This window comes from Heterocephalus glaber, unplaced genomic scaffold, assembly GCF_053883595.1.
Source record: "Heterocephalus glaber isolate CG9 unplaced genomic scaffold, H.glaber_assembly_v1.0 deba00001428, whole genome shotgun sequence".
Taxonomy (NCBI): domain Eukaryota; kingdom Metazoa; phylum Chordata; class Mammalia; order Rodentia; family Bathyergidae; genus Heterocephalus; species Heterocephalus glaber.
This window is the reverse complement of record NW_028258293.1, coordinates 21,053,029-21,072,127: the sequence shown is the minus strand read 5'-3', so window position 1 is coordinate 21,072,127 and position 19,099 is coordinate 21,053,029. Positions and strand designations below refer to the sequence as shown.

Below are 19,099 nucleotides of genomic sequence, written 5' to 3'. Positions count from 1 at the left end.
AAGACTGATGAATTTCACTAACAAAATTAATCAAAATATTTATTTTAACAATAAAGTTAAAAGACAAATGACTGGAAAGATCAATGTAGTATATATGATACCAACTAAATATCCTTAGCATTAAAATAACTGGAAAAATAAAATATAAAAACACATGAACACACATCTGATAAAGGGTTCATATTCCAAATATTTAAGAAACTCAAACAACTTGATAGTTAGAAAATAATAACCTGATTTAAAAAGGGATAAAGGACCTGAATAGACATTTCTCTTAGAAGACATACAAATGGCTGACAGATGCATGAAGAGTTATTAACAAAATGACCAAAGATAAATGTTGGCAAGGATACGGCAAATAGAGAATGCTGTACCATTCACTGTTGATGAGAATGTAAATTTTATATAGCCATTATGAAGACAGTATGGAGGTTTCTCAAAAACTTAAAAACAGAACTAACATATTTCCCACTTCTGGGAATATATCTAAAGAATAAAAAATCAGTAGCTTAAGGAGATACCAGCACTCTCATGTTCTCTGCAGCATTATTCACAGTAGCCAAAATATGGACTCAGCCTAAGTGTCCATCAACAGATGAATAAAGAAAATGTGGCATATAAACACAGTGCAATACTAGTCTTCCTTCAAAAAGAAATGCTATCATTTCCTATAACATAGGTGAAACTGGAAGACCATATATTGACACAAGCCAGACACAGAAAAGTACCTCATAATCTCAGTTATATGGAGAATCTACAAAAAGCTGAACTCCCAGGAACAGAGTAAAATAAAATGGTAGCTACTAAACATGAAGATTGGAGGATTTGGGGAGATGCTGGTGAAGAGATACAGAATTTCAGTTAGGAGGGACAAGTTCTACAGATCTACTACATACAACTCATGGTTAATAACAATAACTCATATACAATGATATCTCAGTTGTTAAACTCAGTTCATTCCAAATCCGCGTTTAAACACCAAAAAGTTTGAGAACTGAACATATTTTTCCATAAGATAATGTAAAACCAAATAATTGGTTCTGGGGCCCAAAAGTTACACTTTTAAATTCATTTTTCCAGGACTTTAAAAATTTCACAATGGTTTCTTTCTTTAACTCCATCATAGTTCTCAGTGTTTTCCTCTTAGCTTTACTGCTGGTATCACTGTCTTTGGAGCCACAATTATCATATTTTATGCAAATAAAGTGCAAAAAAACCCCAAAATGACAAATGTTCCAACACACTAACCCAAGCACTGTATGTTGTCTGGGCAAGAGCAGGACTTAGATTGAAGCATCGCCCCTTTGTGTCTGAAGCAAGAGGTGACATGTGACACACTCTCTCTGCCCATACAGGTTTATGCAAGTCAGATTTTCAGTTGGACTATTAACCAAAGTTAACAAAAACAAAGAGTAGATTATTTTTTTTGAACTTTGCTATTTGAGTAGAGGAAAGTTCAAGCTTGGACCCATTTGACAACCGAGGTATCGCTGTGCTTGAAAGTTGCTAAAAGCATAGTTTTAAATGTTCTCATCACAAAATTATCATAAGTATGGCCAGGTACAGGTGCTCCACACCTGTAACTCCAGCTACTTGGGAGGCTGAGGCAGGAGGATGGAAACTTGAAGCCCAGTCAGCAAGCCCTGTCTCAACATAAAAATTTTTAAAGAACTGAGGATGTAGCTCAGTAGCAGAGTACTTGCCTACCATGCACATGGCCCTGGATTCAATCCCCAGTACAGCAAAAAAAGAAATCTTAGTCTGTGAGGTAATGCGTATGTCAGCTTGATTCAGCCATTCCAAGATGTGTACAATATATCAAACCGTCACATTGTACACCATAAATATATGCAATTTTTATTTCTCAATTAAAAAATAAATACATGAACATGTAAATCTCTATGGTAGAATTACTATAGACATTAACTGGTCTATAATAATAAAAAAATTTTCAAATTTTAAAAAATTTAAAAAAGAAATTAATTGGTCATTAAACACAGGAGAACATATTCAACTTCAGTAGTAATCAAAGAAATGCAAATTAAAATAGCAATATAATACCATTTTTTTCTTATCAGATTTGCAAATATTTATTATTTTCAGTTTGGCAAAGATGGCTAAAAACGAGTACTCTCACCCTGGCAAAGCAGACAGAGATGAAAGACATTCTGGAGGTCAATTTGGCTAAGCTCATCAAGAACAATAAAAATGTTCATCTCTTTGCCATTTTACTTCTAGAAACATATGCCCTCAAAATGATTGGGAGACGGCATTAAGATGTTCATGACAGTGATCCCAGGGAAACACTCCTCCACTGAGCTATACTCCCTCCATTACAGTATTTCTATGGTAGTTTAAATAATGGGGAGAGATCTACACATAAATAAGAGATTAAAGTATAAATATTTAGCATTTTGTGAATGTATATTTTTTAAAGTATTGATAAAAAGCTAGGCATGGTAGTACACACCTGTAATTCCAGAATTCAAGAGGCTGAGGCAGGAGGATCACTGAGAGTTTAAGTCCAGCCTGGACTAAATAGTGAGTTCAAGTCTAGCCTTAACTATTACATAGCAAGACCTTGTCTCAAAAAAAAAAAAAAGTGTTGGTATATAATTTGGTTTATATGTAAACAATGATTATTTCTGTATATGGAGATTGTTGGTGGGTTTTTTTTTCTTAAACGTCCTAATTTGTAGAAAGAACACGAACTACTTGTGTAAAATTCAACTAACCAATTAAGAGGGAAATGCCCTATCATCCACTGATTCACGGAAGCAAAAAGTAAAGGAGAAATATGTATAAACAAGCAACTATAACAATCTTGCCTCCAGAATGCAGACAAGGGCTTGATTCAGGGGCTAAGCTATGAAGGAGGAATTTCTCAGGAAATGAAGTCAGAAGGGCAAGAAAATATGAAATACAAAAATATGGAAGGAAAAAATGAGCCTGTTATGTTGGTAAGCTAGATGGAGTTCTGGCATGGCCAGAAGGAGTAGGCATGCATGGAGGACTTGAAGTAAAACCTAAAGGACAAAGACTTTTGGATGTCATGCTAAAGGGTGGTGTAATGCTGTGAAAGAAAAATCAATAAAGAGCTTCTGTGATTCATTTTACCAAGATCACAAAAAGGCAATACAAATGATATCAGAAGAGTGGTCAGGGACAGGAATGAGGATGTTATCTGGGGAAGAGGCATGAAGCAACCTTCTAGGGTGCTGGAAACGTTCCATATTTCACCTGATTGATAGTGACAGGGATACATATAAACAGTGAAATCTACCAGACTATATGCTTATTATCTGTGCACTTTATGTTATTCTTCAATTTAAAAAGGAAAAAACTTTCAGCGAAGAAGTATCATTATTAAGCTGTAATTTAAAAAGCTCACTCATAGAGCAGCCTGGGAGACTGAAGAACACCCAGAGGCAGGCATTCTGAGACATTAAAGCCAAATTCCAGCAAAAGATAGTCTAGGGATGGAGGCAGCAAGACAGGAAGGAGTAATCTAACCCATGACACTTCTGGGAAGCAGAACTGGTAAGACTCTGAGTAGGATTGCTAAGAGAAGAAATCAGAAGTGACTCTGATAACATTAAAGGAGTGGATGAATACAGGAGGAAGAGCAGCTTTACAGAGATAAACATTGGCTGTGAGAAGCCTCAGGTGCCTGTGGATTATCTAGGTTGCTAGTAACACTAGCTACATGCCACATCATCTTTTAAGCATAATCTCAATTTGTTTAATTTCACAGCAACCTTATAAGGCAAATACTGTTATTATGTCATATTTCAGAGGAGGGAACTGAGGCACAGAAAGTGTAAGGGACTTGTCTAGGAAGGCATGCAGTAAGTAATGAAGAAGGGATTTGAACCCAAGCCACCTGGCTCAAGTGTCCTTATTCTTAAGGTGACCACTAAGATGGAGGTGACATTATCCCTGACATAAAGGTAACAGGTGAAGCCCTGGGGAACAAAAATAAAGAAAAAAACATGCTTCTCAGAGTTGTAGCAAGAATTAGATGACTTTTATAAAACCCTCTCACTCAATTAAAGGTACCCATTAATGATAATTCTTCAACAATATAGTCTCATACAAAAAAGGATTGGGTTAGATTTTAAATTTAGTGGCATAACAACCAGATATAGTAAATGATTATAGGTTTGGTACTGATATATAAAACAATGATAAGAAACAACCTTTGAGGGTTGATAGGTCCTATGGTCCCAATGATTGCATCTCTCCAAAATTCACATGTTAAAAATCTGATCCCTAATGTTAAAGTGTTAAGAGGTGGGGACTTTGGGAAAATTGAGACTGGTGCCCTTATAAGAAGTTTGAGGGAGCCTGTTTGCCCCTTGTGACATGAGAGAACACAGCTGGGGACATCTATAATGAACAGGCCTTCGTCAGACATCAAATCTGCTGGCACCTTGATCTTGGACTTCCCAGCCTCCAGTTGCTGTGAGTACTAACTTTCTGTTATTTTTAAATTACTTAGTCTAAGGTATTTTGTTATAGCAATCTGAATGAAGACGTGGGGAAAGCTAAATATAATCTGGGCATTAATTAAATATATACTGAAGTGGAAAAGGAGAGATAATTGAAAAATAATGTAGAATTTAAAAGTTTACCGTATAATCTTACTTTGGTATTAAAAATAATACAAACACACATATCTGCCTACCTCTAGAGAAAGACCTACAAGGGAATGCACTAAAATATTAAAAACAATGTTGACCTCTGGGTGTTGGGAAAGTAAGGCTTTTATAAGAATGTATTACAATGCACATATTTTTTAAAGAACCAACTTAAAGTTGAAGAAAAAGATCATTTTCTACTTTTCAGTCTTCTATAAGGAGCTTACAGACACAAATTAAAAACACAACCTAGGGCCAGGGATTTAGCTCAGTGGTTCTGCCACCTGCCTCACAAGCGCAAGGACCCGAGTTCGATCCCCGGTACCCAAAAAAAAAACGCAACCTCAGACAGTATACAAGCTGGCTCCAGATGCCAAGTAAAAGAGGGAAAAACAATCAGCAATCTCACTTCAGGTGGCAATCCAAAAGCAAAAAAAGAGAAGAAAAGAAAACCCCACTCCTCTTCTGAATTCATCTGTTTCCTCTCTTTGTTCTGAACATCTGCCCTTCCAAATATTGGGAAAATCTCCTTCCTTTTTGTGTCATTCATTCCAAGAAAGCCAGGCACCATGCTCCAGCCAGCACCTCCAAAAGGAGCCAGTGAAGCCGACAGAAGTGAAGAGGAGCATGAGAAATACCAAGCACTGCATGCCTGCATGCACAATATAAACAAAAGTAACTTTCACTGGAATGAGGAAAAGTCACATGCCGCAGGCTCTTCTTTGGGATCACTGAGGCAGCAGAGGTTCTCCTGGAAAGATTTCGAACTTGAAGATTTCATTAGGGAAGTATCGTCCTAATGGTGCTTCCCAAACTTAACGCTTAGGAGCTAATTTTCATATCTCTTTTAATTTTTGTTGTTGTTGAGGATCAAACCCTGGGCCCCACACACACCACTGAGCTATACCCCCAGCCATCACAGCTCTTAAATTTAAAGGTGGGGGTTAAGAAGCAGTGATAAGAGGTGGGGGTGGCCCACAGTGGGCATAATAAGATAAAGGGGATACATTACTAATCACTACACTCTCCTCTTGGCTAGGAACCCCAGAAAACTGGAAAGCTGCCAGATCTTCTAAGTAAATCTAGCCACCCAGTTGTGGACCCTCACCCATTCTTGTTCATCTTCCAAATTACCTCAGTAACCAGAATATTGCCTCTCATTCAATAAACATTCAACAAGTAAATACAAACATAAATGGGGGCAGGGATTTAGCTCAGTGGTTTTGCCACCTGCCTCACAAGCCCAAGGTCCCAAGTTTGATCCCCAGTACCAAAAAAAATAAAATAAAATAAAATGAATGAACAGAATGAAATAACTGTGGATTTACATACCAAGACATAACTGGAAGCGGTACCACACTCATATAATCCCAACACTCTACCCTGGAAGGATAAGACAGGAGGATTTCAAGTCTGAGTCCAGCCTGGGCAATTTAGCAACTTAGGGACATTCTTCTCAAAATTTTAAAAAAAGCCCTAGGGATGTAGCTCAGTGTGAAGGCCCTGCGTTCAATCCCTAGTACCAGAAACAAATATATGCAGAGTTAGACAGACAGACAGAGTAAGTCCCCAACTTATGAACTTTCAAGTTGTGAACTGTCACAGATAGGAACAGACTTCCCATGACATAGATGCGAACAACTCACAGAAGTAGCTCACGTGTATGCCAAACGCTGTCACAGCTGTGCTGCTGTGTTTCCGTGCAGTGCGATCATGTACAGTAGTACAGTGCTCACTCAGAGCCCGGGATGTCTGGAAGCAAGAGGAAAAACAGTGGTGATGCAGTTTGTTTGTTTGTTTGTTTTTTGGTCAGACTTACAATGAAATCCAATTTATGAACATTCTTCTAGAACAGAACTGGTTCATAAGTTGGGGACTTATTACACCAAATTATGTAACCCTTGGGGCTAAAACTTGTCCCATGAAATAGAACCAAATATCAATATTTTATCAATAATATGTGGTTCAGGGCTGGGATTTAGCTCAGTGGCACTGTGCCTGCCTCGCAAGCGCAAAGTCCTCAGTTCGATCCCCAGTACCAAAAAAAAATTAATAATAATAATAATAATTATATGTGGTTTAATATGATCAAATGATTGACGCTCCAGTACTCAGCACGATGTCAGGTATTTAGTAGGTGCTGCTCAGCAAATATCTGTTGAATGTTGAATGCTCCAGAATTTTTTCTGCAACCCAAACTTTCAGGTCCAGTATGAGATATTACTTAAAGGTCTGTGTTCTCATTTTCATGCTGACTTTCAAAGTTTTTCCGTAGAGATGGAAAAAGATTCTGAGGATGGAAAAAGCTTTTTAAGTATCATATCCTGTGCCAATTCACTGGCCTGGTAAGAGCTGTATCAATTTATTTTCATCTGCTCTGGTTGAAAACTTATGTGGCCTAGGCTTTAGCAGAACCCATCTGCCCAAAGCATTTGTGATCTGGGGGGCAAGTTATACTTCCACCGGCTTTCTGTGTCCTAAAAAACAGTTCAAGATTGGGGTCCCCAGATGCCTGCTCCCAGCCACAGTGCAGCTCCTCCAATACAGAAGTTCAGACCCTCTTGAAAGCTGCTCGCATTCATTTTTCATCTGTTTCTTTCATCCCTCCCCAAACCCTCCCTCACTATTTTCACACCAGTGTAATAACTTCCATCCCATGTCCTAACATAGCCCATGTTTCTTAAAGGAATTATTATCTGGACACTAAAATGTCATTTACAGCCATATACAGAATTAAGGATAAATATCTGCTTCTTACTCTCAAACTTTCTTAGTTGAATTCATACATCTTACCTGGGAATTATATGTCATCATCTCTCAAGACCACTACAAATATCCAAATACAGGGAAAAATAAACTAAAATACTATTAGGTTCATAACTATGGTAATAATATGTACATTATTAATATTTGGCATCTATTTTATGCCACCTTCACTGAAAAGAAAGAACATTTTCACATGTCTCTCTCTCTTTCCAAATTCAAAGTCTTCAAGATGATGTTAAAGATCCTCCAGCATCTGATTCACCTTATACAGGCTACTCTGCCTCCCAGGGATCTTCCATAAATGTGCAGATTCAACTAGGATGACCTAATTTCCATCTCGCACAAGCCAACATCTTTTCTCCCTCTGGGCCTTTCCTCATGCTCTTCCCGGGCACCTTGTATGCTCTAAGATGTCCCCCTGCACTCTGCAGGCAGCACTGTATGGAGCAAAGGGACTAAAACATGCAGATTCCAGACATAGTTCTGGCACAAGCTAACTGTGTACCTTTGGACAAACCTTTTCCCTCTCCTGCTCAGCTTCCCCATCTATAAACAGGAAGACTAAAAAAGATAACCTAGTGATCCTACTAGCTTAAAAAAAAATGATCCTGATTCATATATGCCCAACTACATTCAATCTCTCCTTCAAAATCTGCAAGTCCTCCAAGAATTTTCTCTTAAGTGCTCCACCCCACATATTCTCTCCACTCTGAACTCCTATGTCTGGAATCCAGAACAAATTACACAGTGCATTCATTCAACCAAGATTTTCTGAACATTTTCTTAGTCAGATATCCCAGCAAAATGTTGGTAACAAACATAAAACCAATTAAGGCCCAGCCCTGTAACCCCCAGCTATATATCTCTTTCTTCTCCACTGTTTTTATCCAAGTCAAGTCATGTTAAATATGAACAACAAAGGCAAACGCACCACTTATTCATTTATTTAACAAATATTAAAGAAAACCTTCCATATACTATTCTAAAAAGTAAAGACACCAGTAAACACATGGACAAAGTCCCCAACCTCATGGAGTTTATTTGGAAAAGCAACACACACATAATAATGTAATTTTAGGAACAAAACCAAAGCAGGGATCAAAGAGCAACTCAAAGCAATTTTACACAGGATGGTCATTGGGGCAGGCCTCCCTTAAACTGTGCATTCAAGCCCATACTTGAATCAACTGAGGGTACAAACTAGCAATATTAAGAAGAACAGCAACCCAGGTGCAGGGCAAAGGCTTTGAGACAGGAGAGACAGGAGGAAGGTAAAGAGCAGATGAAGGATTAGATCATATAAAAATTTGGACGTACATCTGGGTTCTATTTCTTTTTTTTCCCCAGTACCGGGAATCGAACTCAGGACCTTGCACTTGCCAGGCAGGTGCAACGCCACTGAGCTACATCCCCGGTCCATCCTGTATTCTATTTCTAAGTGTGATGATTCCATATGAGAGTTTTTAAATGCTCTGGTTGTGCATGGAGAAGAGACTGTGAAGGAAAAGGAGGAATGGAAGAGCCACAGCCAACAAGAAGAATACAAAGAATTGGGCAGAGGGTGACCTTTAGGGTGCCACCACATAGCTTCACATCATGGCTCCCCACCTCAGTTACTACACTTTCAAAGTGAGGATGATAGTGAAGATGCACTATGAAATTGTCTGGAAGGTTGTTAGTAATGTACAACCCTACAACAAAATCTGCCACAAGGTAAACATGCCCTGAATTCTAGTACTTTAAAGCCACGGGACCATCTAAGAAGAAACAAAGCTGAAGATTGAGCCCGCAACACTTCGACACTCCCTAATGCTTCCATGCTGTTTACGATTTGCCCTCCGTCTGTGCACCTATTTGTAACTCCACAATTCTGAACTTCATTACTTAATACTTTCTATAGTTCTTTAGGTAATGTGCCAATTAAGCTTGATCATCAACTTGACTGGATTATGAAAGCTCTACCCTCCCCAATGGGTTACCCCACTGATAAATTCATACCTGAATCAGTTATTGTGGGGAGGCTGGGCCGCAGGACATAGGTCATGGGGGGCACGACCTCAGGAACTGTATCTCATCTTCTCTGGGGCTCTTCCCCTGCCATGAGTTGAGCAGCTTACCTCTGCTATGCCCTTCCACCATTACGCTCCTACCTTTGACCTAGCTGACCATGGGCTAAGATCTCTGAAACTATGAACAGAAATAAACTGCTCCTCCTTTAAGATAGAGGTGTCGGGTATTTTGACTCAGCAACAGAAAACCTCAGGTGTTTGTAAACCCTCATTCATGACAATGTCATATAAACTTCTAAGAAATCAATCTATTACAATACATATTCTTTTAAAGAAAAAAATACCCATCCTCCCTTTCCAAGAATGATTGAATTATAAATTATATCCTCAGTATCACCCCACCTTCTGACATCAGTCCCATCATGTCAGACAGTCACACTGGCCGAAGTAGTTACACGACCTCACATGCCACTTTCCCACCTAACTTCCCAATCCTTGTACTCTGTGTTTAAGCTTTTGTCTCTTCTTCCTTGGCAATTTGTTTAGGTATAAAAACTCATACCTGCAACACGTCACCCAGTCCCTATGGCCCTAAAAGAATCTAATGACTTACGCCAAAACATTCCCAGAGAAACCACAGCATCAAACAGGGGGGAATGAAAATGGACATAACCCAAACATATCCAGAGAACCATCAAGCAGGGCTCTCCCCACCAAGGTACAGGAGCCACAATGCTTGGCTAGTTACTGTATTTATAAAATGACCTCAATTGATAAAAATTTCCCACAGAACAAGTCCAAGTCAATATGGAGGGAAAAAAAATTTTAGCTTTTTTATAAACGCCTGAGCTTTTCCGTTGCTGGGTCAAAATATCTGATGCCCCCAATTTAAAGGAGGAGAGGTTTATTTACCACAGAACTGCCTGTTTTTCTTCCCTGTCCTACTCACTCACCCAAACCCCTACCCCTGGTAATAAATAAAACTGACTGACCAGGATCAGCTCTTTCTTGATGTGGCTTCAATCAAGGCTGAGTTTCATTCATTGCCTGAGAGCTACTGTTGGCCCTCCAGGGATCAGTAATAGTGACAAATATATGGAGACCACGTAGATGTCCCAAATGTGGACAGACCTGGGCATATGAATGGGATAGAGCTGGTTTTCTTGCACAAATGTATACCTTGAATAAAGAAAGACGTTATTTTGCCAACTAATTGTTTCTAATTCTGATCACTGAGTACTTACAGCTTTTTTAAAAACAAGATATAAAACATCCTCTGCTCGTCTCCCATGACTCTTAAAGCACTTTCTATACAAACACCATGGTCCTAAAAACTATCCCAAAGCAAGACAGTGACCTGTCAAAATATATATGTTGGGGAAAAATAGAAAAACAAATCTCAAAACTGATACACCTGATTAATTGGACACTCAAGATTCAAGTGAACACTCTGTCTTAAGCCCAATTTATCCATGCTAGCCCTAATACCACAGTACTACTCATTTGCATGTTGGGTTTTCTTCATCTTTAGATCCCTATTTATATGATAGATTGTAATGTCCACTGAGAAGCAAGAAGCTTTGATTCCCCTCCCACACAACTATACAATTTTTGAAAGAACTTTCATTCCCCTTGGAGTTGGTCCCAGTGAATGGAACTCTTTGGCTTTAAGCATGTAGAATCCATCCCTGGTTCAACAGAAAAGAACAAACTTTAAAGAAAGGCTTCTTCAAGCAGTCCTTCCCACTAACCATTGTGCAGCACTACCTAATGCAGGGAGATATAATGCTAACTGGATTCCCAGCAACAATACATGTAATCTAACATGACTCATGGCGGGGGGCTGACTAGACCCTCTTTACTCACTAGGAAATTCACCTCCAAATGTTGAGCCTCCATATCACGGGTCATCTCAGCACCCCCAGCGGAGGCCACAGTGATGTATAAACAGCCATTTCCCAACAGCAGCATTTCAGGAGGCACCCAACACCCATCACAAAATAATTTCCCATCTAATTTCTTAACTTCATCCCTTCATCCACTTACTGATTCATAAAACCTCTAATATTAAGCATGTTCACTCAGGAAAAGTAACGAGAATAAACAGATGCTTAAGCACTAGCGCAGTGCTTTTTCCCTAGCAGACAGTTAATAAATGTCAGATACACCAAAAGAAAAGTGTATGGAGATAGTTACAGAGCACTTCCCCTGAGACCAGTGTCTGATAGAACCTCCCAGGACAATGACCACCTGATCAGAGGCTTTCTTTACCCCTCCAGTTAGCCTCCCCACAAAAGACGAACTGGGCTTGGGGGGAATTCACAAATATCTAGACTCAAATTTGTCCTAGCTAAATTAACATACAAGATCCCAGCCCAGTGTGGTGTTAACACGCTTGTAATCCCAGCACTCTGGAAGGCTGAGGCAAGAGGATCATAAATTTAAGCCCAGCTGGAACAATTTAACCAGACCCTGTCTCAAAATAAAAACTAAAAAGGGATGAGGATGTAGCTTAGTGTCAAAGCACTGGGTTCAATCCCCGGTACAAAAAAAAAAATTCCCAACTTCACATCAAAGACAAAAAGCCACCAAAATTTACCCTTAGCCAGTCAAAGCACTTTCCAAAACACTAACAAACAGGAATACATTGCCAGCATAGTCTCATCAAGACGGTCCTTTATCACAGAAGGCCTGTAAAGTGGAGGATTGATTCTTATGCTATTAGCAAAGAGTTAAGGAGATTCTTTCTATCATATTTAGTTGGAGAATCCTAACTTTCAGTTTAAGCAAATGATTCCCACACTTCTAGAAAGGCCTTAATTGGAGTAGTCTGTTACTTTTAGTGCAATCTGGCAAAGGCTAGATTCTTTTTAAGCTCTTAAAGGACTTGAGCAAAATTCTTTTGATGATAATATTTTTAAAGATCATCCCTAGAGTTTACATATGTTCCACAATCAGTTATGCTGATAGCACATTTTATTCCAAAAGACTCCCTCTAAACTGAAAGCTCTAATTGGCAACATGTCTAATATTGACTTCCTGTACAAAACAAAACACAAAGCAACAAGTATACAACATAATCATAAGTCTAAAAAGCAAGAAAAACATAAAAAAGTTCAGCTTGTTTAGCCAGAGAAGGGCAAAGAAATGATGGGTATAGCCTGTACATTTAATGAATGCCATTGAAGTCCAGCAAAGACAATTCGTTCACTCTGAACATTTGTGCACAGAAGTATAGAAAAACAGTAAAAGTAAGAAACACAGGTTAACTACTCAGTACAAGGAGATAATCTGTGATTATCAATCTGGAAACCTTAGAAAGCACTGCCTTATGGAGGTTGTTAAATCTCTTGAGAGTGAGATCAAATCTCCTGAGAAAGATTTAAGGATATGTGGAAGATGGAATAGTTTAAAATAGTCAAAGTTCTATACTAGGACATTGTATCTGAGATATAACAGTGAGAAAGGATATTCCAGTCCTGTTTTTCTATGCTTTTAGTTATCTTAGAAAACCTAAATCACTTCTTTAATAAATTATAAAGATGACAAATGCTTACCAAATATAAAAACATTAATCACTGTGTAAGCAATACATCAAGAATGCAATCAGGGCTGGGGATTTAGTTCAGTAGTGTCGCCGCCTGCTGCGCAAGCGCAAGGACCGGAGTTCAATCCTGGTACCAAAAAAAAAAAAAAAAAGAATGCAATCAAACATTTCTGACATTTAAATAACAGCACTGCCAGAGATTTTTTGAGACCTCAACTCTTAAAATAAAGCTTGAGAGCATTCTCTCCAGAACGCATACCCAAAGCGTACCAACTAGCAATATGTGCTGCCACTCTCTAGAGGAAACCCTAGGCAGTCTTCCTTTCTGATCTATAAACAGAGGCTACAGACAAAACAAAATGGTTTTCAGAGGTCACAAGATTCAAAATGGGAGAAGAAACCCAAGTGCTAATTCAGGTATGACTTCTAATGTCTGGCCATAAGGGATTACCATGGTCTAGAAGAAAAACTGAGCTAAGTTATCCCTCACATATTAAATTCTAAAAACCTCTGAATAAACAAAGCTAGAACTTTAAGTCATGTTTTGGACTTCCAATCCTCTATACTAAGAAAAGTCACATTCCTCAGAGGTCTAGATCCCAAACTGAATTATGTCCTCAGAGGTGCTGGTGACCACATCAAAATCCCACTCAACAGGGCAGATCCCCAAGGGTAAGGGCTTTTAAAGGTAAAACGAGTATGGAGAACTGAAATCGCACTTTGGTTTTGCATTTCTTATTTTACTAAAAAAAAAAAAAAAAAAAGTTGACTTTCACATTGGTTAAAATAAAACTTCTCTAGTTGACAAATTTTATGTTTCTGCCTGTCAGCTGCCCTTTTCTGTGTAACCTCCTGTTATATGACATCCTTGGCCTGTGAACCCAGTCTTTAGAGCACTAATAAGTTTGAAGGAAAGGGACTAGAGGTTGCACAAGGAACAGCAAGAAATCCAGATTGTATTCAAAGTGGCAGACAATTCTAGTACAATGGCTCAACCCAGTGCTGCCCTTCCTGTGCCCATTATCTGCAGAGAATCAAAGGGCCTGGCTATAAATTTGGGTATTCAATGGCCCTGTAAGTTCCCTAGCTGTTCACATGAGCAACACATTTCACTGGTAAGAAATGTGGAAGGGCAGAACAAGATTGCCCATCTCTAAATCCTGGTATTTATATCCCTTTCTAGTTCCCACACAGTAATTCTCCAATGGCCCTCTATTGTTTTTCCATAACAAAAAGCTAAATAAATGTATATTTTATCTTAATCGGTCTCCCTTTTTAAAATGGTATCTCAATTCACTTTTTAATCTTACCAACTTTTAAAATACAGTATTTTTAAGAAATGAGAATGAGAGGAAGCATCTCAAAATTTAGGCAATGAAAGGCTCTTAAGCAAATTATAGCATTTATCTACTTCTCAGCTGTTAAAGAAAAAAAATTCACCAAAGCATTGTGAAACATGCAGGAAACATAAAGGACAAGCCACCAGTCGTGTTGCTTCACAAATACATTCCATTTTAATGTTTGCCTGCTAAGATTCAGCGCTTTTCTGATCCCCAGCAGCCCTGTGGTCACTGCAACTAGTTCTTACCCAGTGAACCACACTACTTACCACCGGGTGCTGTAAATGGGGCAGAAACTGAAATACCCAGATATCTTGGCTATACTCCCTTTTATAACCTCCTAATTAAGAACTACGACTTGTGATGTGCATGTAACATTCCTGTACACAGATGTCACATTAATCTTCTAAAAACACTGCCTTGCTCTTTTCTCAAAAATCTTTGAAAGCTAGATGATGTCCATAAGATAAAGTTCCAGCCCCTGTGCCAGAATCCAAACTGATAGCAGTGGGCTTCAGCTGGACCTCCCACTGCTCACTGTTGAAGGGAGCTGTGAAAAAGTCCAAGAGCCAGACAAGCAGGCACTGGAATTCCAGCTCTGCCACTTACCACCACTGTGTCATCTTGAGCAAGTTGCTTATCTTTCTGCCCTTCTTTTCTTAAAACAAGAACTCTTTCCTCTTTCAAACAAGAGGAACAATACCTACTTCACCACGCTAAGGGACCAAAGCGAGTGAATGGCACATGGCACAGAATCGATGATCAGTCACTACTTTTCTCTCCAGCTCCCATCCAAATGGCCAGCTCTCTGTTCTCTTGAGATTCTCCCCAGCAGTTCTCCATCAGTTTCACAACCACACTTCCAGGAGCAATTTAAATCTCTCTTCTTTGAAGCCACCTTGTCTTGTAATCACTTTTCCTTGGGTTTCTATAATTTTTATGTTCTAAGTATATCAATCCCAAACTCATGAAGCACTCCGCTTTTCCCCAAGAAACCCACAAACGCAAGAGCAAGGATTTTACTACTTATTAAGCCAGTCACAATCTAAATGTTCGATAAAACAATATTTTGAAGATAAAAGTTAGTTTGGAATTATCTATCAAAAATGAATACCTGGGCCAGGGATTTAGCTCAATGGTTCCGGCACCTGCCTCACACGCGCAAGGTCCCAAGTTTGATCCCTGGTACCAAAAGAAAAATGAGTACCCTTCTGGCCCAATTAGGGGATAATACTACCCATACATATTTGAATAAATCTCTTCCCATATCTTGGGGAGTTTTTCCAAAGGTAATATTTACTGAGTAAATAAAAAGGAAGGTTAAATCTGTGTTAGTCACCTAGGAATTGCCAGCCCAGCAAAATCCAAAAAGCTTTTGCTTCATCTCATGGGTTCAGTCTGCTCTTTACTATGGATTTTCATCTCTATCTTTGATTAGCTTTCTAAATCCTAGACTATTTCTAATCCTTTAGAAACCCCTTTCTGGAAAGAAAGAAAAAAATCAGTGAAGCGATTCATCTTCTTAAAAGTACCACTTGTAGAAAACAAAACAAAGCAATGATGCAGTCATTTGGACTGTATCTGCATGGCCCTACCCTAAGATGGTGAGTTGAAGTATATACATTTAAAAGGTATCTCAAAAACCATCTTGGGTCTCTGGCTGTGGTGGTGCAGGGCTGTTTGCCTAGCACATTGGGAAGCTGAGGCAGGAGGATCTCAAGTTTGAGCCCAGCCTGGGCAACTTAGCAACTTAGTGAAACTCTGTCTCAAAATAAAAAGGGGGGAGGGGGAACTGAGGATGTAGCTCAGTGCAAAGACCCTGAGTTCAATCCCCAGTAGCAAATACAAACAAAAACTAAGAAGCCAGTGTAGGAGATGGGTTAATGACCTCTTCACCATTCCCAAAATCTTGCTGTCCTAACAGCAGAAACACCTTGATGGAAATAAATACAAGAGTTGGTCTACGGAAGCACTATAGTAAATTCTCTCATTTAATGAAGAGGTTTTATTTCAGTTCAAGTAATTATAAACTACATTCATACAAAACTCCCAAGAAAATGCAATAATCTCTCTTTAGAAACACTGGAAAATCCTAATCCTTCTGAATCTTACTCGTTTACTAGATTATTGGACAAAGGAGAATAAACGTTAACTAAAATATGTTCCTTCGGTCTTGGTCACTTAAAAAAAAAACTTTAATACTTAGTGCACACTGGAACAAGGGCAAAAAATGAAAAGCAACATCCAGAAACTGTTAACTGACTGAAGTGATAGAGTGCGAAGTTAATTTTCCTTTGTTTGAGTTCAGATGTGTGCGTGTGTGTGTGTGTGTGTGTGTGTGTGTGTGTGTGTTTTAAGGCGCCTGCACACGAGCTACAGCAGCCCTAGGTAGGAGCTGCTGGGCTCACCCTAGCTCCTCACTGCCCCAGACCCCTGCCTCGAGCTCCCCACCCCCACTGCGCGGCCGCACCGGGCGGAAGGCAGGGCTGGCCTCGACGGCGACCTCCCGGAGGACAGTCCCTGGTAGTCCCCAGCAAGTCCCCAACAGCCCAGGAGCCGCCTGGCGCTCCACCGCGCCTTCCGCGGCCCGCAAGCAAATACTCACGGAGCTGGAACACCGGCTGGCAGGAGCAGGAGAATAGCGGGAAAAGGGCGAGAAGTGCAGGGGCGGGGCGGGCCAGCGTGGCGACCTCCCGGTGGCGGCCCGAGGCGCTCACCTCTGCTCTCCCAGCCTCGCCAGCCGCGCAGCACAGACCCGGGCTCCCGGGGAGCCGCAAAGCCCGGAGGAGGAGCCGCTCCCGCGCAGGGCGGGCGGCGGGCAGGCATCCGCGCCCCGGGCTGCGGCCCGGCTGCAGGGGAGAGGGGAGGGGGCGTGGAGGGTGTGTGCCTCCACCCAAGACGGAGAGGGTGGGCTGCTGAAGCCTGGCGGAGGGGTGTGCTCGGAGCTGGGGGCTGGGGGAGTGGCGAGGAAGCTGCGCCCAGAGGGTGCCAGCGAGGGTGGGGGACGGGGTGGGGAGAGTGGGGGCGGGGAAGACCAGTTAGCCCTCGAACTGGACGGCTCTCACCTTGGCACCATCCGACCAAGAATTATCTGGGTCTGGAGCAAAGCACAAGGGGGTCTGAAACTTTATGTCATTTTCTCATACACACGTGATCCCCCTGCAGTCCAGATGGTTTCAATCACTGGAGGAAAAAAGCGGCTCTGCTGGTATGCATGAAAAGCCGGAGCTGGGAGAGTCTGGGAAAAGCTGCCCGTACGTACAGCCGCCTGTCTTCAAACAAACCGACGAGCTCTTTCAGTTCTCCCAGTCTCGACCTGGGGGAGCCCTACAAAACCCAAACGACGTTAAAGGAAGCTTCTTGGGTATTACAGCAGTAACAAAACTCAGAAAGCACTAGAGTTCCAAGGATCCCGGTCTGAACTGAAAATTCTGAGGATATTCTGAGAATTTTTTTTTTAATTCCAGAGGCTTGTAAAACCAAAAGACTAGGAAAGGGCGTCATTTAATAATAAAGCGATGAAATACTAGCAGTGAGAATCTGACTTAGTGGACTTATGAAGGAAACTGTTAACCCAGTATGACAATCTACTTGGAAAAGAATAATGTAAATCATTTAAAATCCAAACCCATACATACTTGGTGGGACGTTAGGAAGCCATGTAACCGGTTTCTCCTCCCATAAATCACTACAAATAGACCTTGATGTTGAAGTGCACAAATTTGCTGATCAGCAATGAAAATTAATTTTTGAAGTTTAGAATTTCAAATTTGCAATTTCACTCAATGTGTATGGATGAACATAAGCAGGCTCCAAAGCCAACACATATTTCAAAACCCAGGCCAATTAAATTGTCACATATCCTAAAGAGGTATTTTCTCAGCTACAGGGCAAGCATCAAAAATACTGTTTAAGATTCACCCTGAAGGGCTGGGGATTTAGCTCAGTGGTTCCGATGCCTGCCTCTCAAGTGCAAGGTCTCAAGTTTGATCCTCAGTACCAAAAAAAGAAAATAAAAAGATTCACCCTGGAAATAACTTGTTCATGATCAAACACAAATAGTGGCAAGAAGTCTATTGTTTCTTTGCCAAAAATTGATATTATTCATGAATTACTAGTATTAACTCTTTGTTTCCATCATATTGGTGCTAGAGGACATATTTAGCCTTATGTGACAGTTATGACACAGTTATGAAAAATAAATCAATTCCTGGTAAGTTGAAATGGTTCTATATTAGGAAGATCCAAGATTTCAGCTGTTGTTAAGATCCAAGATTTCAGCTCTAGTACATGGGACAACTGGAAACTAGGCTAGTGAGTACATGTTTTACTCCAAATTCAAATTCTAACCTAAGTTTCTACTCTAGTTCACTACCAACATATGTGAACCTCTCCAGAGAACTGAATGGACGCATCTCCACATTCTTCTTCAATCTCCCATCTGCCCCATCACAGAAGGAAAGAACTCATAAATGTGAAAGTGATCCACAGAAAACCATACTTAAGGCCAATTCCACCTGCAGCTCCCTAAACTCTTTAAGGAACTTTTTCCCTTGGTGCTGGGGATTGAACACAGCCTGGACCAAACTAAGCATAAGCTCTGCCACTGATCTACAACCCCAGCCCTATAAGAAGGTTCTGAAAGTTCCTATTAAAGTCTTGTTTTTCTTGGGAGTAACATCTGTAAAGAAACCCAACTCAATGGATTCAAGATTTTCTTCTATTCAGACCGGAGACAGTAATTATTTTCATCTCTGGCAGCTGCTGCTGCCTCGTATGTATGTATGTATGCTGAAG

General features: G+C 40.2%; 1 protein-coding gene across 7 annotated transcripts in view; it reads right to left on the bottom strand.

The window, feature by feature from the left end:
• Positions 1 to 17,433, bottom strand: part of Dennd2b (DENN domain containing 2B) — a 179,754-nt gene extending 162,321 nt beyond the window's left edge. For 2 of the 7 annotated variants that reach the window (XM_013074616.3, XM_087211736.1), the window contains exons 1-2: positions 16,908 to 17,396; positions 6,287 to 6,392 (exon numbers count right to left, since the gene is read on the bottom strand). The gene's annotated coding sequence lies outside the window, so the exon portion shown is untranslated. Of the gene's footprint in view, positions 1 to 6,286; positions 6,393 to 12,972; positions 13,090 to 16,907 lie in introns of all 7 variants that reach the window. The other 5 variants (XM_087211731.1, XM_087211732.1, XM_013074619.3 and 2 more) reach the window with 5 other exon arrangements.
• Positions 17,434 to 19,099: the final 1,666 nt, after the last annotated feature.